The following is an 18,647-nucleotide window of genomic DNA, read 5'->3' as shown; positions in this document are numbered from 1 at the left end:
CCGGGTCACGTGACTTCCCCGCGTGTCTGGGCGGGGGAGCGCGGTCCCTGGCGGCCGCCCCGGCGGCGTTCCCGCGCGGGGGGAGCCCTGCCGAGGGGACGGGCGGGGGCCGGGGCCGGAGCCGCTCCGCCCGGGCGGGTACCCGTGCCGCGGCGGCCTGCCGGGCTAGCGGCTCGCGCCTCTGCCCTCGCTTCCCTGCCCCTTCCCGGCGGGCGGGCGGGCTGCCCGCTTTGAGCGCTGGCATTTGTTACGTGTGCCGCCGCGGCGCTGCGATCCCGGGGCGGGGGACGCCTCGGTCTGGGGGCCCTGGCTGGGCTTTTTTGTTTGGGGGGTGAGCACTTCGATGCCAGGAAGCGCTTATTTGTAGCGTTTCAACAGACATTTCCCTTCTTAGGGAGATAGATAAAATCCTTGATCTTCAAATAGTATGCTAGTGTCAGTGCTGATCCTCCCTGACGGCTGCGCGCTGGAAACGCATCTAGATGTAACTGGGAGGGTAAGCAGCAATTCACTCGCTGTTCCTGCGTGTGCTTGAGACGAGATCAAAGAAAGAAGTAAATATCTAACAAGTAGGTACACTTACAATTACAGGCGATTAGCTTTGTCCGGGTTTGTGGGTTTTTTACATATTTTCAGTAACCCGGTAGCTGCTTCACGCATACATGCTTCTTGTTCTTGCTGTGCTGCCCCAATAACACTTTTAAACACCTGTTACAACACCTGTGTTTATATTATGATACCTGTGTATGCTTGCACTGTCTTTTTAATCCTTCAAGTTATAATATTGTTTAGGAAAATAATGTTTATGTATTTCCATACACTAATACATTGTACAATGCTTCTTGTGGAAATAATGCAGTTTAATTAGAATATATAGGAAGAGCTAGTTCCTTGGCATAGATACTGTGATAAACTGTAGGTCTGATGGATTGATACCTCTCATGGTATATAAGTGGCCATTCCTCTGGTGACCTGTTATTTAATGGCATTTCAGTTTTAAATTTAAACCAAAATCCTAAAAGTCTGCTTGACAATTGATGACTGAAGAGACTTTCAGGTGGTAATGGTATGCTGCCAGCTGTGTTCAGGGAACACAAATGCACAGCACGGCCAACACTGACAAGGACTGCAAAGACTGCAAAGAAATGTAACGAATGCTCCATAAGGCAAAATTTTGCCATACGCTGGGTCCTCTGCTGGGCAGATCTGTTGCATTTAGGGAACTTCTTCAAAGCCATTTTTTTGGGTTGCTCTTCCACTGAGAATTGCAAAGGGTAAAGCCATGATGTAATTACTTACATTTTTACACTGATTGCACTGTGGTGTTGCCTCATGCTCAGGTTTTTTTTTCCTTGGAATAAAAGTTATTTAGGATATGATTTCTTTGTATGTTTATGATGCAAAATTCAGTTAATAGAGAGGAGCCCTGAAATGATTAGTAGCTGCTAAGGAGAAAGGACAATAGGTTATGGTTTAATAGTTAGTCAAGAGCTATCTTGGTTAAGAACTGTTACTTGGCATGCCTGTTGAGCAGCCCTTATCTGAGAGAAAGTGTAAACAGTGGCAAGAAAGTGAGTAGTCAGGATAATGGAGGTAGAGTACACTTAACAGGTTTGGGTTGGTTGTCTTTTTTTTCTTTACTCCTTTGAAATTCTGTAGCATTAACTTCTGTAAAATAGCCTCCTACATTAGCTCAAACCAACTTCCAAAGTAAAAATGGTTAATTGTTCTCACTTGGCAAAGTGTTACTAAGGATTTGAAGAGTCTAACAAAGTTAGTATTAACTGGAAGGTCTGAACAATTCTCCAGTTGATGGCTGAAACAGCAACATGGGGGGCAACGAGTGGTGAATGTGATGGATTTGGTATAACTTATTTTTTCTTTCTCCACCCTTCTCAAGAATCATACATTTTGTAGCAAAGTGAGGAAAATGATGTAGTAAAGTAGTAGCCCCCCAATTCTCAAACTAGCTTACTGTCAATCCTAAAACAAACAAAAAAAACATCACCAACAAAAAACTCAGGTCGTTCTACCCTTAGCATTTTTTTAATTTAAAAAAACGTTGAAAGGTGATGTGGTTCTGTGGACTATCATTTGTCAGGCATTACGTTTGGAGAGTGAAGCAAGAAAGTACAGACTCCTTGTCGATGTCATATTGTTTCTGCTAAACCCTTCAGATGAACAACTTTATTTTGATGTCTTGTATCACTTATCATATTGATACTAGATTTGATATTTGCATTTCTGTAGTATGATCGCTTGAGGACTTTGAAATCCTTTATCTGTAAAGGATTCCTCATCCACTTACTTTATGGAAATGGTAAACTGAGCCAGAGATAATACCTCCAAGATGGTAATTGCCCAGCTTGAGGCTCATAGTCAACAGATTGTTCATATTCACAACAGTGAGACAGAAATAATGCTCAGTTGCCTGCAGCATACTGTTTGCTTGAGGGTCAGTGATGGTTAGGGACCTCTGTTCAAAGGGCTCGATTCCTGAATTGTTTGTCAAAACATGATTGCAGACTTGAATATTTGCATGGGCTTTAGAATTAAAAGCTTGGGTTTTGCCAACCTATTATGTTCATTTGTGACCTGTGGAATATGATTTAAAGTCTCAGATCAAAATATTCAAGCATTGAAAGAATTTGAGAAGAAAAACAGTGATAAAATTTCACTGACATTACTGAGAATTCTCTTATTTGGTATCTAAATGTATTTGAAGGTACAAAAGACTTTACATTGTAAGTGAATGGAATATATTCACAGAAATTCTAAATAGGTGTTCAGTACAAAATGGCTGTTCAGATGGTAATCTTTGTGTGCGTTATGTTGAGCACTAACATTCCTAAGATGCCTAGACTTGTGCTTACAGATGTACCTAACTCTTGCATGGCTCGATCAGAGTTCACAACTAGATGCTCTTAGAAGGCACCTGAAGATCTTGATTCTGTCAGTGTTACAGCATGCATAATATGCGCTAACAAGTACTGTTTATAGCAGCACTTACTGGTATGTTTTGTCCTAGGTATAGTCTTTGTGACAAAACTAACAAACAAAATACTCTAATTCTAAATTATCTGTTTACAGAAAAGTGCCAGACAGCTCAGAGTTGAAGTACCTAACTTAGCCAGAAACCGAGTTCTGTGGTGGTTTAAATTGCAAGATATTTTATAGAGGTGAATATCAGAATGCTTAAAAATTGCTCTTTGGTGCTTTTTTATTAAAACTTTGTAATGTGAATTGGTTGAATGCATTCCATTAGATTGAGAGGCTTTGGTAGTATGGAACTATAAAAGTCTAGCTTCATACTGTGGTCAGCCTTAAGAAACAGGATTTATGTAGTTTTTCAAAGCAGTGATTGATCCCACTGACTGATTTCATTTGAACTTTACAGGTAGAGTGTTGGCAAGTACATTGAGTCCCCATAACTTTCATGAATAGGCACAGAGGAGAGACGTAGTAGTTGCTGGGGTGCAAGAAAAAGCTTCAGCATGAGGTGGTGCTTTTTACTGTGTTATCACGGTATGCTATGCGTAAAGTTTGGAGGAGTAACTTCAGGCTTTTTAACAGAAAGTGCCAGGTAACTCCAGTTACGGAAGTTGAAGTCTTCTTGCTAGGGCCTTGCAGCGAATTGTGAACATATAAAAGACACTGAATAGTCTTTCGTTGTGAAAGTTTAAAATATTATCTCAACTACTTTAGGAAAAAAAAAACAAACGCATTGCCATTTTGGGGGAGGGGAAGGGTAGAAGTTTTACTGTTCCTCTGCTGCAGCTCAAGGCCACACATTTGACAGGAAATAACCTTGGTATTGCTTTCTTATGAAAACTGAAATTTGATCAAAGTAAAAATCCATTTTTGTATGCTTGTGAAATCTAGCATACAAGTACTCCTTTACTCTTGTTATATTTTTTTCAGACTTTTTTTCCCTCTAAACTAGGATACATTGGTACATCTAATTCTGTTTTGATGGATCTAGACTTTCAATTTTTTTTAAAAATACTTGAACTTGACTCCAGCCTACTATTTTTGAACAAGCCGTCTCTCAAGTACACTTTCCAGGAAGAGGGATTCCCCCCAAACAAAAGATGTAGCTACTGCATTTGGTATTATCCCCACGCTTGCAACACTCCTGCATTAACTACTTCATATCCTTATTCCTACAATACACAGAAGTGTTCTCACTTTCACAGTGGCTGTAAGTACTTTGCAGCAGGTTAGTGTCACATTTCCTGTAACACTGTGGTGGTTGTAGGTGATTTTTATAGCTGCCACAGTAGCAGTGGCAGAACTAGTTTTTTTTACTCTACATCTATAATGTTCTTGTCTATCTGCTACTGATTGTTTTGGTGGCTCGATGCTCTATTACCTGTCAGCCCACTAACAGACTGTATGCAAGACTGATTTCAAAATGATACCTGCTTTGAACTATTTTGCTTCCTTGGCACTCCAGCTTCTTTAAACAGCAGACAAGCTTGCTATGGCCATAGTGCCATCATCCAGTATGATGGGTAGTAATACTGGTGTAAGGTGTTTCTGTGAGCTGTGATGTGAAACTCTTGGCATGATTCCAGTGTAAAACAGATAAGGGAAGTAATCTCAGTGTTACTGCAAATGTTGGAAGAAGAACAGGAATTAAATCTAGATCAGAATCACAGCACAGGTTCACAGGCAGTTTTGATGCAATGCGGGAAGATGGTATCATGTAAGGGAATAGCTCAAACTAGTGTTACAGAGGCAGGTGTTCAAGTCAGCATTAGCATTGAATGCTTATTATGAAACCACAATCTAAGAATACAGTAAAGTGCCATCTTGCATCATCAAGTCTCATGGAACTATTACCAGAATGGAGAAATCGCAATCCTGACTGCATGCTCCTGCTGCTTGTATGCTTGCATCAGCACTTATCAGACCCCTGTCTGATCTCCTTTAACTCAATAGCTGGCCAATTGTCTGTTGAGAGGAGTTAGGGGTTTGCAAAAAAAAAAAAAAAATCCGATGGATGCTGGTGCTAGCACAAGGACGGGGGTGGGACTGTGCGACAGAAGCAGGATGGGTAATAGTAGAAATAAGCCATTGGATTGGTTTAGCTTCCTATGGCACTGTCAGCTGCCAGGAATGGAACACAGCCCTAAACATACCATCCCGGTTTCCCTTGAACTAAGCAGGTTAACAAAAGAGGAAAAAATGGTCAGTCTGTATATATAAGTCATTGGAAGTTGTTGCGGTGTATGTATCACATTAACTGTCTTTAGACTGAAATAAGAGAAAACACATGGGGTTTGTTTTGCTTGTGTTGGACTATCTTTGTTTCAAATATGTAGTGTTAAATCAGCTTCTTTTCCATGTCCTCTTACAATCCGTTTCAACTCATCAGCTTTTCTCTCAGAAAGAAGTCATTGCCTACTGCTGTCATTATGTGTTTTTGAAGGGATATCTTATGTTTGACTCTTGAGATAAATTTTTACTTGGGAAAACAGTACAAAAAAAGTTAATGACACCCAGAGGCTTAGTTTAAAAGGTAGGGGGAGGAAGTTCTGTGTATCTAGCAGTAGATGCAGTACAAGTTCACTGATCTCTTGTGAACCTGCAATTGTAAGGATGTATGGAGCATAATTTTATGAAGGACAAAACTGTACCTGCTGCACAGACTAATCCACAAGCTGTGCGGGATGCAAGCAATGCTTTGTTTGAATTCTTTGCCCTCAAAACAGAAATGTGTTGCAGGGCATGCAAGTAGATATGTATATCTTCAGCAGTGTTGATAAAACCTGTGATTATGTTTTTGGTGCTCCTTATGTCTAGATACTGGTATATGGAAGCAGTTCAGTTTTTAAGTGCTCCAGGAACTAACATAATCTTTGTCAATGTTTTTAGGCATAGCTTGAACCTTCTCATTGTATGTTCTTATATGGTAGCTGTTTACTTTTTATGTGGCTGATAGTGAGCTGAGAAATTTAAACTCTGATAGTCTTTCTACATTGTAGGCACTAAGAGTTTCTTAAGCTGGAACTTGTGTAAACCAGAAACTTGGAGTACAGATATTGTCACTGCAACTCAGACTCGTTTTTTCCCTTGAATTGGCATTCGGTAGCTGTGCACTAATGGCTGAGGTTGGTAACTTCTGGGTTTTTTTTGTTGATGCATAACACAATTTTATTGTTTTTCTTTCTGGACTCACTGTACCTGCCTTCATGATTTATGTCGACTGGTATGAGCATTCCTTTATTAAACAGTTCAACAAACTAGACTGTAAAACTAATCTAGCTTAAAACTAACCTAGAAAACAGGAGGGGAAACGTGGCAGGAGGAAGAATAGGAAAGAAAAGGTCAGATCTAGTTTAACTTGGATCGGTTTCCTAATCAGGTTTACTACATACCTGCTTTTTCTCCTGAGTCAAGTGTAAGTAGTTTTACTGGAGTGTAAGGCTTCTGATTTTTAGTGACTGCCTATTTTAGCAACAGTTTTTTTGGGGTTTGAAGTGAGCTGGAAACGAAGTTGGCTGAACAGCATCCTAATCAACAAGATTATTGACAAGAGCAAGAATACAGTACCACTAACAATAACATCTTTCCACTTGTTCTCCCTTTGTAGTGGAACTTGTCTGATGTAACAGTGCCCTTCTGTTTTAAGTTAGTGTGGGGGGCCTACTGTGGTTTTTTTTTGTTGTTGCTCTGGGTTGGTTTTTGGTTAGTTGAGTCTCCTGAACTGTCTTGCTATGGTAATAAGTACTAGTAGTTGTGTAAGGGAAATAATAATAGGAATGTGTCATGCTGATCAATTTATCAGATCAGTGTATGCTGTTGAGGAGCTGTATTCCAACTGCTGGCAAGTAGCCAGGGCTTGTACTGCCTACAGCTAAATGGGAAGAATTAGTACCTTTTCCCCCTATCCGCCCTTGCCTTTTTTATTTTTCAGCTGTATTATATGGGTGTTTTGAATAGATAGTTACAATGGATCCCTTCTTCTTGAATATGACTCAAGCATCAGGGCTTCAAACAAGGTTGTTATTCTAACCTTTAGAGTTCAGTGTGTTTATGTAAAGTATAGAGGTCAGCCAGAGCTTTGTAGGCTTCACTAACTTAAAATTCTTCGTCTGAGTTAGGATCACTGTCTTTTATTCTTGAGCCTTGTTCTCTTCCATGTGCTTGGAGGGAACTTTGATAAGGTAGGTTGGAACACTGATAGAGGTTGGAACAGAACTGAGTTTGTGTGATTCACGTGTCTAGTATCAAACTTCGGAAAAACAGGATGATGTTATAAATTTAGCTACCATACATTAAAAAAAACCCAAACCAACCTTGTTTGAGGGTGTGAAGTTATGTGATACATCTTCCCCCCCGTCCCCCACTGCTAATCTACCACTTTATCCTTCCATCCACTAAAGGCATAGAGAAACCAGGAAGAAGGGAGGAGAGAGTAGGGAAGGGAAGATGGATGGTAGTGGCTCATCTGTTTGAGCCTGTAAGGGGGTGGAAGATGTATTACAAAGAGCAGGGGATTCTGAATCTGCAGAAATGCATTGAGTGGTAGAGGTTGAATTCCTTTTTATGGGGTGTGGTCAGCAGCGTGTGAGACTCAGATCAAAGACCCATGTGTCAGGTTGTCATCTTACTTTTTGTTTCCACTTCTGGTACAGACCAGGTTCCTGTGTAGTATCTTGAGAAGCTGGATTAACCCCTTGTTAGATAAATGTTTTATTCTTTGCAAAATTCTTTTGGAGTCTCAGCTGTTGCTTTTAATTGTGTTTGGTTCTCAACATCCATCCAGCCTTGCATCTCCATAGCAGCACGTGTTGTATTGGCATGAGTTGGGTAAATGTCACTAGATGTGATTTTTTTTTTTTTTTAAAGTATGTTGGTAAATGAAACGTTACTGAATTTGTGACCTCTTTATGTTCCTCAGCTTTCAGTTTCTGTATAACTTGGTAGGGTCCTGCTTTCCAATTATGAGGCATCTTAGCTTTTGTGGCAGCTGGGGATTGATTATTCATGTTTAAAGAGCTGTTCAGTGGAAAAATTTGTTGTTTTGCAATGTGTTTTATTTTAAAATGCTACCAACTGCTTTTAAAAATGCTTAATTTTCAGATTATAAATATTTATCTTCCTCATTCTACAGTTCCCAGCTTCTTCAAATCATCTTAATTAAAGGCTAGTTAAAATCTTATATATGAATAATAGTTCTCACCGTCATAATTCCACTCCTTTATAAGCTAGCTTTAGTGCATTTCTAGTCTGCTGAGCCACTAACAGGTCAGAGGGCAGTGTAATTAATCTAGGGTTGAATATGCTGCTGCTTTTCATAACTACTGTCAAAAAGCTTTGCACATCTTATTTAAAAGTTTTTTTGTTTTCTGTTCTAAAAGCACTACACAATTTTATAGTGCCAGATTAAAATACTACTGGTGCAAAACTGCTGGACATCTTTTGATTAACAGTGAACTAATATTGCTGCCATATAAGATATAGATTATAGAAGACTGCTTTGAAGGAGTCCAGCTTGTGATCGCAGCTGTCAGTTTGGCTCACAGAACAGAAAGTGTGCCACAGCAAGGCCCAGTTAAATGTGAAGATTTGACTTCACCTAAGCGTAGCTATTAAGCCTCCTAATCTGAGTATGGGGGGAGGATTATCAAATGGCTACTGCTTCGTGACCTGTAGTTCAGATACAGGTCATTCTGGTGTTAGCCATCTGATGAGGGGGAAGAAAAATAGGATCTACTTAGGATCTACTGCCACCTTAGACTGCTCTGTGTAAGGGCTCTAGTGCTAACTGTGCCAAACTCTCTCTCAAAAGTTTGCTGTGCTACCAGCTGAATAGTGCAGTGACTGTGGACTTAGCTGTGATTCTGGTTCATGCTCCTTCAATTTTTTTTTTTTTATTCTTCCTGGACCACCCTATCTCTCCATCCTTCAACTTTCATAAGCCAGTCATTTTCTATCTTTGACTTCTCCTTAAAATGACCCATTTGTCTTTGCTTCCAAACCTTTCCTTTTATTTATTGTCAGTGCCATTAAAGCAATTCTGACAGCTTTATATGTCTCCACAGGTAGTTTTTCTCTCAGCTTTTGAGTTTTTGTATGTTTCTATATGGAGTGTCTTCACAATTGACTTGTGTTACACCACAAACATGCTCACCAAGGCAAATTATACTTTCTTTCAGTCCAGGAGACTTATGTGATGTCTTCCTCTAAGCATGTAGTCCCATCTGTTTGTTTCTGTATGTACTGCTGCTAGATATCCTATCTCCTGGTGCTTGAGGAAAAGGGGTGTATGCTTCTTCCTATCACCTTATTCAGGAAATGTCAGTCTCTGGCAATCTTGCCAGGTCGAGAAGTCTGCTACCTTGTTATCGGACTTTCACGTACTAATCAGTAGCCATTTGGAAGGACTTAATTGTTCTTTTTTGGAAATGGATCCCAAACTCATTCTGGCTAGAAGTGTCCCAACTTCTAACCTCAATTTATCCCCAGTTTTCATGTATTGTGACAACACTGTCATTTAGGGATTTTCCTTATGTATTCCCCTTCTATTTTTCCCCTTTCCCCTTCTATTTTTATTCCTATTCAGATATTTTTGCTTATTTAGCATAGTAAAAACTGAATGTTAATGGATAATCAGCACTAATGACTCAAAAGTTGCTGTAGTGGATTTGAATTTTAAACAAGTAGTTCACAGACAAGTGAAAAAATGTAGCTACAAGTGTACAAGCTAGTGCAAACTGTTAATAGCGGATATTGTCCAAAGTTTACTGTCTGCACTGTGGTACAATCCCGGTTGCGGTATAGAGGCTATAATACGCTCTCTGTTCTTGTGTTCTGTTTGAGTATTTTCCTTTCCTCCTGTTCCAATTCGAATGGGTTCTACAGAGTCATGCTAAACAGTATTTCAAACAAAGTGTAGTCCAGACCATGTTGAATGGGGGTCATAATAATCTGTCTCTGCATCATCAGATAAGAACAGCTCTACTAGATCAGAGCAAGCCTGTCTAGTCTAGGATCTGTTGTCTGCAGCCAGTGGTGGACTGCTAGGGAAAAAATTATTAATACATAATGATATTTCTGAAATATCTTCCAGCCTTCAGTGACACTTGTCTTGATCCTTGGGAGAAAAACAGTTTTCTTGGATTTCATAACTGATTTAGTAGATTATTCTACTGTAAGTTATTCTTGATTTTGTGTGGGGGTGTGATTTTGAAGCAACATAAAACTTCAGTGGATCTCTGGTGTCCCCTGATGATATTGTGTTACAAGACTCTCCTTTTTGTCCTAAAACAAGAAGTGGAAGCACCACATGAAACCATTACTTAAAAAAGGCAAGAGATAGCAAAGGTGTTTCCTATTCATGTGGTTTTGGAGATTTTCCAATTTTCTTTTTTTCTGAAGATGTGACCTATCTTCCCTTGACCATCTCTTCCATCCCCCAAGCTGAAGAGTTCTTACATGTTCCTTGTAGAGAAGCTCTTTATTAAATTTGATTGTTCTTCCCTCCTTTCATGTGTTTTCTTAGTTCTACTCTCTTCCTGAGTCGGGAAACTAGAACTGCATGTATTCAAGATCACATCAGTGTGAATTTATGTGGTGAAAACCAGGAACAATGCAGATCTTCCTTTAAGAAGTCAGAGCATTTGATATGCCCTTTATGGAGCTCATCCTTCCACAGAACTATGTATTGGAACCCCAAGATAAAGCTTGAGTGATGAGTCAGTTCAGAGCCCATTACTGTCTCTGTAATATGAAGACTTGCTTTCTCCACTATTTAGCTTAATATTTACTTGCTTTTGGTAATAATCTTTGATTTTTACCATCTCGATACTTCAGTATTTTGAAGTTCCCCTGATGTTCTCTTGATTTTCTTTGCTGCTAATACTAGACTGTACCAGGCAGTGGATTGTCACTTTGTTAGGTAATCTCTTTGGGTGGAAGAGCAAAGGCAACCCTGGGACACTCTTGTTTGTTACCTTCTGCTGTCAAAACTATCCATTTACTTCTGTCTCTTAACCAGTTCCTTATCTGTGCAAGGACTTCACCTCTGTTGCTTGGGAGGTTTTTAAAGCTTTTGGAGATGGATGTCAATAGATGTCTTTTTGAAATCTTGATTTATTCTTAGTGTCCATGTCTACATGCCTACTGACAGCTTCAAATAACTCAGTCGTGTTTGAAGTATGACTTCCCTTTCACAGAAGTTGTATTGGGTCTTCAGTAATACATTATAATTCTTTATGCATGTGGTAATTCTGTTCTTTGGATTTTATTTGCCCAGTTATGAACATTTGACTTGCTGATTTATGGAATGGCCTTAAGTTGCGCCAGAAGAGGTTTAGATTGGATATTAGGAAAAGTTTCTTCACTGGAAGGGTTGTCAAGCATTGGAACAGGCTGTCCAGGGAAGTGGTTGAGTCGCCATCCCTGGAGGTATTTAAAAGACCTGTAGAGGTGGTACTTAGGGACATAGGTTAGTGGTGGACTTGGCAGCATTTTGTTTGCAGTTGGACTTGATGATCTTAAGGGTCTTTTCCAACCTAAGTGATTCTATGTTTCTATGTATGCCTTTGCTGGCATGTATTCTAAGCAGGTGTCTGTCTGGTAGGAGTATACAGGCCAGTACAAGATAGGCATACACAGTTGCCGATTGTTTTTTGTTGATTTGGTGTTAAGTTTTGCCCCTTTCCTGTTCTCTGGTGTTGAGATAATTAGTTTGCTGATTTCTTCATAATAAGTACTAGTTTGGGTGTGTCATCCTCAAGTTTCTCTCAATTTTTCTTATTGTTGTTACTTTCTTTTTTTGTTCCTGTCAGCAAGAGGCTGTTATTACAAGAAGCATATTTTATTTACTCCTTAGACAAACTGATCATAGTATGACTGGGTCAGGTAGGCCCTCTGTGGAGCAGGAGAGGCCACTCCTTCCCTGGCATCAACTGAACTTGCTTGGCAGAGGGAAGGTCTTAGAGATTATATAGTGGACCATCACGGCAACAATCTGGGAGCTTGCAGCTTAAGCTGGAAGGTGAGTTAAATGGGGAGGGGAAAAAGGGGATGGAGAGAAAGAAGGGTTAGCTGCTCAACCTGAGGAGTTGAAAATGAAAACTTACGTGGATCAGGCTGTTACAGAACTCACAGGTAGTATTTAGCTGACTAAAAACAAGCTTGGAGGTGATATAGTACAATGGCTGTTGGGGAAATATGGTTTATAAACTCACTTTTACCATCTTACCCATTTGCTTTGGAATTCTGCCACCTGTTATGTGTTCCACTCTGTTGTGGTACCTGGCTTTTCTGGTCAGAGATCTTCTGGTGACGTTTATAGGGAGTTTTGCCGTAAAGAAAGGGTTCAGGAGGCTTTGTTTCAAAGCTCTCCTGATTTAAGTCTTACCACACCTTTTTCTGTTGATGCCTAAATCTGAGGAATTGTTCAATTAATAGCACATAGTTGTCCTGTGATCTATCAGGAAATGAGATCCTTTGGTCAAAGTAATTTCAACTGTGCAACTCTTAGTGGGTTCTTTACTTGTTTCCTGGTCTATGTTCCTGCACTTCATATAATCAGATGTGAAATGAAATGTCATGTGTTTATCTTTGAGGCCTACATCATAGTCTGTGATGATGCAATCAGTCAGAACTTCAGGTATACTTGTATGCTTCTTTTGATTGTTGGTAAAATGTAATCAGTAAGGTAAAACTTTCTCCTAAGGAAATCATCTAATAACCTTTCTCCAGGCTGGACCATCTCTTTCAGCATTGCTTGTTGTTGTCTTCCTCCTTTTTTGTCAGTTCCATGCCTGTTTTACGTGCATTGTGCAAATTCCCCTCAGGCTTGACAAAGTTTTGTCTTGAGATGCCAATTTATATATCTGTCCTAACTCTAACTGCTGTACATGCCATAGGCACTTGATACCAGTCTGCCGTAGCGGTTTCCAAAAACATGCAGTCCTCTTCCGTGTTATCAGGTCCTCTCAGCTGTCTAATGTGGAGCTGAGAAATGTGAGGTGGCTCTTGATTTTGGCCTTTCCTTGTTTTGTTAGGTGCCTTACCATAGTTTATTTTAATCCCTTACTGCTTTTTAAATGGCAACAACAAAAAAAAACCCAAACCAGATACTGGCCTTCTCTGTTGGAATGCCAAATGTTTATACCTTTTTCGAAGATAATTTCTTCAGCAAGACCATCAGACTGGTTAGGATATATTGGAAAGTAGTTTTGTTTCCTGTCTGCACCCTTGTCTAAGTCTACTGACTCCTGAATGAGTATGTTCTGCCCCAAGGAAATGGGATTTAATAAAAAATGCTCTATTTGTAACTTGTGGCGTCAGGAGTTCTTCTCTTGAAATGTTGGAAGTGTCCAGAGTGCTCTGAGCTTAGTGCTGATGTGATGAACTGCACTTCAGCACTGATCCTAGATCGACTTCTGTGCACAGTCCTCAGAAACAGTGGTAGATTACTTGAGTCCTGGATACTTCTGCGTTTAGTACCTCACTACTTCACTTGCACAGAGCAGGGTGTTTTCTTAAAATTAGGGCTTCTTGACAAAACATGAGGGTTTCACTGGAGAATTCACGTTAGAGAGAAACTGTTCAGGAAATCCTACAAAGATCAGAGTTTTTGAAGTATTTATTTGTAGATCAGTCATGTCTGAATTATTGTCATCATCTCTGGCAAGCGCTCTTTGTCCCACAAACCTTTAGGGAGTGAACTGAAAATTCAAGGGATCATGGATTTCTTATTTAACTAGTCAATCCTTTCTGCAGTGACACTGCAGGAGAAAAAGCTGTGAGAGAAACCCACTCTGTGGGTTTCCTGTGGGTAATGTGTCCTGCAGAAACTTGCTTATTTAGTGTGATGGTGTTGGTTATTGAAATCTGTGGTCTTATTCACTGAATATGCCTCTTAATTGGTGACTTTAAGAATACTTGTCTAACGGTTCAGGAAGTGTTTTGCTGGCCTAAGCCAGCTTCTAAGGCCTTTACTTCAGGCTGTCTCATGTAGTAGCATTTTGAGGGCTGGTACTTGATGTGACTTGAAGTAATTTGTGGCTCTTTCATATTGTCTGAAGAGATCTTGGCATCTTTTCAGAATCTTTCTTCTGAGGAATCAAATCACTTTGAGGAAACTGATATTAACAGAGCATCTTAAAGGCAGTAGAGTGACTGCTTGTTTTCTCGAGGCCTTTTTATTAATTTTCTAGGTAGGAACAACAGATTGCACACCTTGTTTGCCTCATTCAACCACCAGCATCACAAACCGTCACAAGCTCAGAAGAGCCAGAGCAGCCTTTTCTGCTGTTGTCGGCAAGAGTAGCTACTCGGTAGTGATTTGGATGTGTATTTGAAGAGTTGTTAACTGTCCGTCGTTCTGCGTGGTGCTGTACTTCTCCACCTGCCCTTTAATAACCAACTGACCTGGTTATGTGGCATACAGAACAATTATGAACTGGATACTCAACAGCTTTGTCAGTTGTACATCTCTAGTGATACTCTGGCATTTTCTCCTCCTTCATTCTCAACTTTCCAGATTAGTAATAAAGGCTGTTTTGCTCTTTGTGTGGGATAAAAGTGACCTTGACCTATGAGACTGATTAAGAAGTTTGGTGCCAGATAAGTAACTTCATATGAAGTTTTCCAGAATGCTGGAACCAAGATTTATCTGGTTCCTGCAGGAGTGGCCCTCTTGCTGGAAATGCAGGCTGTAATCACACCTTTCTTTTAAGAAATCCTATTCCTGTATTCTCAACCTTGCAGTTCCATTGGCTTTACTAACTGGTTGCTGTTGTCTTTCTAAATTGTTTCATTAAGAGGGAAAAGTACCCTACTTACAGATCAGCTCAAAGTACTGAAGTTTCCTGTTTTGCCTTGCTTAAGACTTGTGGCAAGCAATAGGACATGGCTGTCTTGGGTCAAAGAAACTCATTAGATTGTGAATGGAATAGTGAAATCTGGTAAAAATTCTACCTTTTCCATTTATCTTAAAATTCATGGTCCTTCTGGGGGGAAAAAAAAAAAAAACACCACCAAAAAAACTAGTAGCTGTTTTGCTTAAAGCATTTTTTTATCTGCTTAAACTTAGGACAGAATTTGTGCTGAGTTTTTGTTTGTTTTAAGGAGCAAAATAGGGACATAAGTTTTCTCCTTTTTTGCACAGTATAAAATGAAGCAGTATTTCCTCTCATTATTTTTAAAGCAGACTAACACATTTAGAACTGAAAATCAATGTCTGTCTGGAAATAATGAATGTTTGCTTCTGCTAAGGAAGGGCCAGTGCTGGAATACAGAAGGAACAGAGTGTTTCTAAGACGGGATAGCCTACTGTTTAAATCCATCCGCCTTGTGTAAGAGCTCTTACCTGTTCTCCACATGATTAAAGCATTCAGAATCTTGCCACTAGGCACTTGAAATACATATCTGTTTTTCCTTTGTGGTGTTCCACCCCCTGCTCCCCAAGTCAGGTTGGACAGTTGTTAGTAACGTGAGTTTTATAGAATGCAATCAGAAATTAATTACAGAATTGTTACAAAATTGATTATCTCCCAATAAATTCTCAGAGCTAGTATATGGCTTCATTTGAGTACTATATGAATTCTGTTCCACAGCAAATGAGAGTCTGAGTACCACACTTTGAATCTTACCATTTCGTGCTTTGTCTTGTGCCATTTAATGGTTGGGAGGAAGTTTATCAAAAGTTTGTACAGATGTGTGCTAATTGCTTTAAAACAAACAAACCCCACCCAAACACACCTGCTTGATCTTTGAATTGTGTCAAATGCTAAAAGCAAAAACAAGATACTTTTTCCTGTTCTCTTCTTATATCTGACATCTTTTATCTGATGAGAATGCCTAATGTGAAGCTAAAATTTGTATTTAAAGTCTCAGTTTCTGTATTTCTGCTTTTTCAATCTCCAGTGGGAAATGAGGGAATTCAGCTCTCTTAATCAAACGTTAAACGATTAGAAACTCGTGTTTCTATCTATTCTATCTATTCTTTTCAGTATATTATGCAAGTTCAACAGAAGTACTCTTGGAAGGTGTAGATTTACAGGTTGGTTGTCCATGACGTGTAAGCTGAGATACACTACCTACCTACTTTGAACAATGTCATCTTTTAATTTGTGCGCTGAGCATATCTAAGAACTGTTTTGAAATCACAGTTTAGCTGAATTTAGAGTTCTTCCAATCTAACTGGAGCATCTGAGGCACTTGCAATTTTAACCTTGAATTCCAGAAAATCTTTTAGAGAAAGGAGGAATGGTTAATACTTTAAGTGAAGCTTTTACATAGATAAGAGTGTCCAATTCTTGTTGACCTAGTTGACATGTTGCCAGCTCTAAATTTTGTCTAATTTGCCAAGCCAGATTTTGGCTGGATACAAAAATGATGGCTGTCTAGGGGTTTGGGGGTTTTTTGGTTTTGTTGGGTTTATTTTTATGAATAGCTGGTTTTAAAAAAATAGCTGTAAGTTAAAGGTGAAAATGCATGGCATAGGTATTATAAAATGCAGAAAAGTAAACTTATGACAAACTTAACAAATTAACTGCTAGTTTATGTTACACTTATTTCTTGGTAAAATTGTGGTAAGTCTAGAATTATTAAAAATATTTTAATAAACTGTTTTCGGTGTTTGTATTAATAACATGTTTGGAAATAAATACTTTGAAGAATGCAGCACTGAGATTTATAGGGTTGATAGTTCCCTTACTGTGTTATAATTTGGTATCTAGATACAAGATGTCTTTAATTCTGTAGCTTCAGCAGATAAGTGTTAGTTGATTTCAGGGAACCACCATAGTAGTGCAGGCTAGTTGCAGGATTTCAAACAATTTCAAACTTCTATTTTTTTTAAATAATAGAAAACGACAAATAGTTTTTGAATATGAGGGAGTTGGTTCTACTGGGAGATAAGTGACTTTTCTCTTATTCACAATTTCAAAACGGTTTGCAGTTTGCGGGGAATAGACAGGTTGAATGACGCAGAAATGGTAATTGAAAAGAAAGCTCCTGAAAATTCTCATGAAACTGTGAATCCCTTAGGAAATTCCACTTGCTTGTTAAACTTACTGTCAGACATCAGTTTCGTGGAACGTTTCTGAAGGCTTGCAACTTCATTAGCTTGCAGTAGACCCACGGTGTAGTACAGAATCCTAAGCTTCGGTTTCTCAAAAGCCCATTAGGCTAGGAATGTTTTGAATTAAATATTTTTTTGGCTCAATGAACTGGCGTTTTCTGATAACTGTGTTTTTCTGTAACAGCTTTCAGCTAGCTCTCCCTTCTTAGCAGAAGGCTTCAGGTTCTTTGATTCTGATAGTCCAGGAAGTGTGCCAGACCTATTAATTCATTAGTTGACTGCTAGACTTTCTCCTGGATGCTGGTTAGATGTGTGATACTGCATAGTAGTAAACCAGTGTTGTGACCTATTCATTGTTACAGGTTTGCTGTGGGCTTCACTTTTCCATTATGATTTAGTGAACAACTGACTAGGCCTTCATGTAGAAAAGAAGCCTTTGTCTGCAATACTAAACTTTTTAGGTAAAATAGCCAAACTTTTCAGTCCTCTTGTACATCTTAAAATCATGGTTAAGAAACAAGAACATGCTTCAGGCACGTGGTCTTCTGAAAGTGACAGTTGTTTCTGTGTCTTAGTCTTGGGCATTATTCTCCTCATGTTGTAAAATGGTTAAATTGATATCAAATGAGGAAGTTGTGAGCATTTTTCCAAGCTGGATGTTATCTTCTTTTGCAGTGACTTATTCCCTCTGCATTTTCTTCTCTAAGGGTATGAACTATAAACTTTTAACCAGCCCAAATTTATTGCCAGTGCTGTTCTGAGTAACAGTTGGTATCTAGATGTAGCGTCTCGAAAAAAAGAAAGGCAGTAGGATAAGCTTCGGTGTCTGAAGAACACCGATATTCATACCTATTCCATATCTAAATGTGCCTGTGTGACAGCTGGGATTACATCGCTCTTCAAAGAAAGAAGAGTTTATAGAGAGAACAGAAATTAAGTTCTAGTAACTGTCACTTAGAAGCATTTCTCTCTCCCCCTATCCACAGAGCAGCACAGTGACTTCTGAAGTGTTTTCCTTATGCCTTTTTAAATTATAAATAACACAAATCTCTCAAAACATCTTGCTACTACATTAGAAATTAAATCTAATTTTAATTTTGACAGTGTCTGAAAGCTACAGTAAAAGGTGTCATGTGGGCTCTCCTATTTACAAGTCTACAAGGACACATTATACTGGCATAGAAGATTACTTTGGAGTGTGGAGATGCTTCCTTTTTTATTGAACCTTATTTTTCTTACTGTGATTTATAAGTACCTGAAAAATAGACCTGAACTCAGAATTGATGCTAATCTCAGCCTTTACTTAACCTACAAATCTTTTTTTTTTTTCTGTTGGCTGGCACCCTTTTCTTTAAAATTGTTGAACAATTGGGGGGGAGGCAGGACATTTCCTCTTTTTGTTTTGCCTCTGGGGTATGGCCGATGTCGGTCTCCCTAGCACTGGAATATTACTCCCTCTTTGTATTCTGCTTAATGCTTATAACTGCTTAATGTTATAGCTAGTTCTTTTGATGCATATATTCGTTTTGGAAACTCTAATTCGTCACTGTCTGCATCCCCTCAAAGCACAGCAGAGAGACTTGAAAGCAAGGAT

At 39.2% G+C, this 18,647-nt stretch overlaps 1 protein-coding gene across 8 annotated transcripts in view; it reads left to right on the top strand.

Moving 5' to 3' along the window:
• LCORL (ligand dependent nuclear receptor corepressor like) overlaps positions 1-18,647 on the top strand; it is an 88,315-nt gene that overhangs the window by 1,403 nt on the left and 68,265 nt on the right. Inside the window, exon 1 of one of the 8 annotated variants that reach the window (XM_072861729.1) lies at positions 326-569. The exons of the other annotated variants lie outside the window; for them this stretch is intronic. The gene's annotated coding sequence lies outside the window, so the exon portion shown is untranslated. Of the gene's footprint in view, positions 1-325; positions 570-18,647 lie in introns of those variants that run through there. 8 annotated transcript variants of the gene reach the window in all.

Source organism: Ciconia boyciana, chromosome 5 (genome assembly GCF_034638445.1).
Source record: "Ciconia boyciana chromosome 5, ASM3463844v1, whole genome shotgun sequence".
NCBI classification, from domain to species: Eukaryota; Metazoa; Chordata; class Aves; order Ciconiiformes; family Ciconiidae; genus Ciconia; species Ciconia boyciana.
The sequence above is the reverse complement of the archived record's forward strand: the minus strand, read 5'-3'. Positions and strand labels throughout refer to the sequence as shown.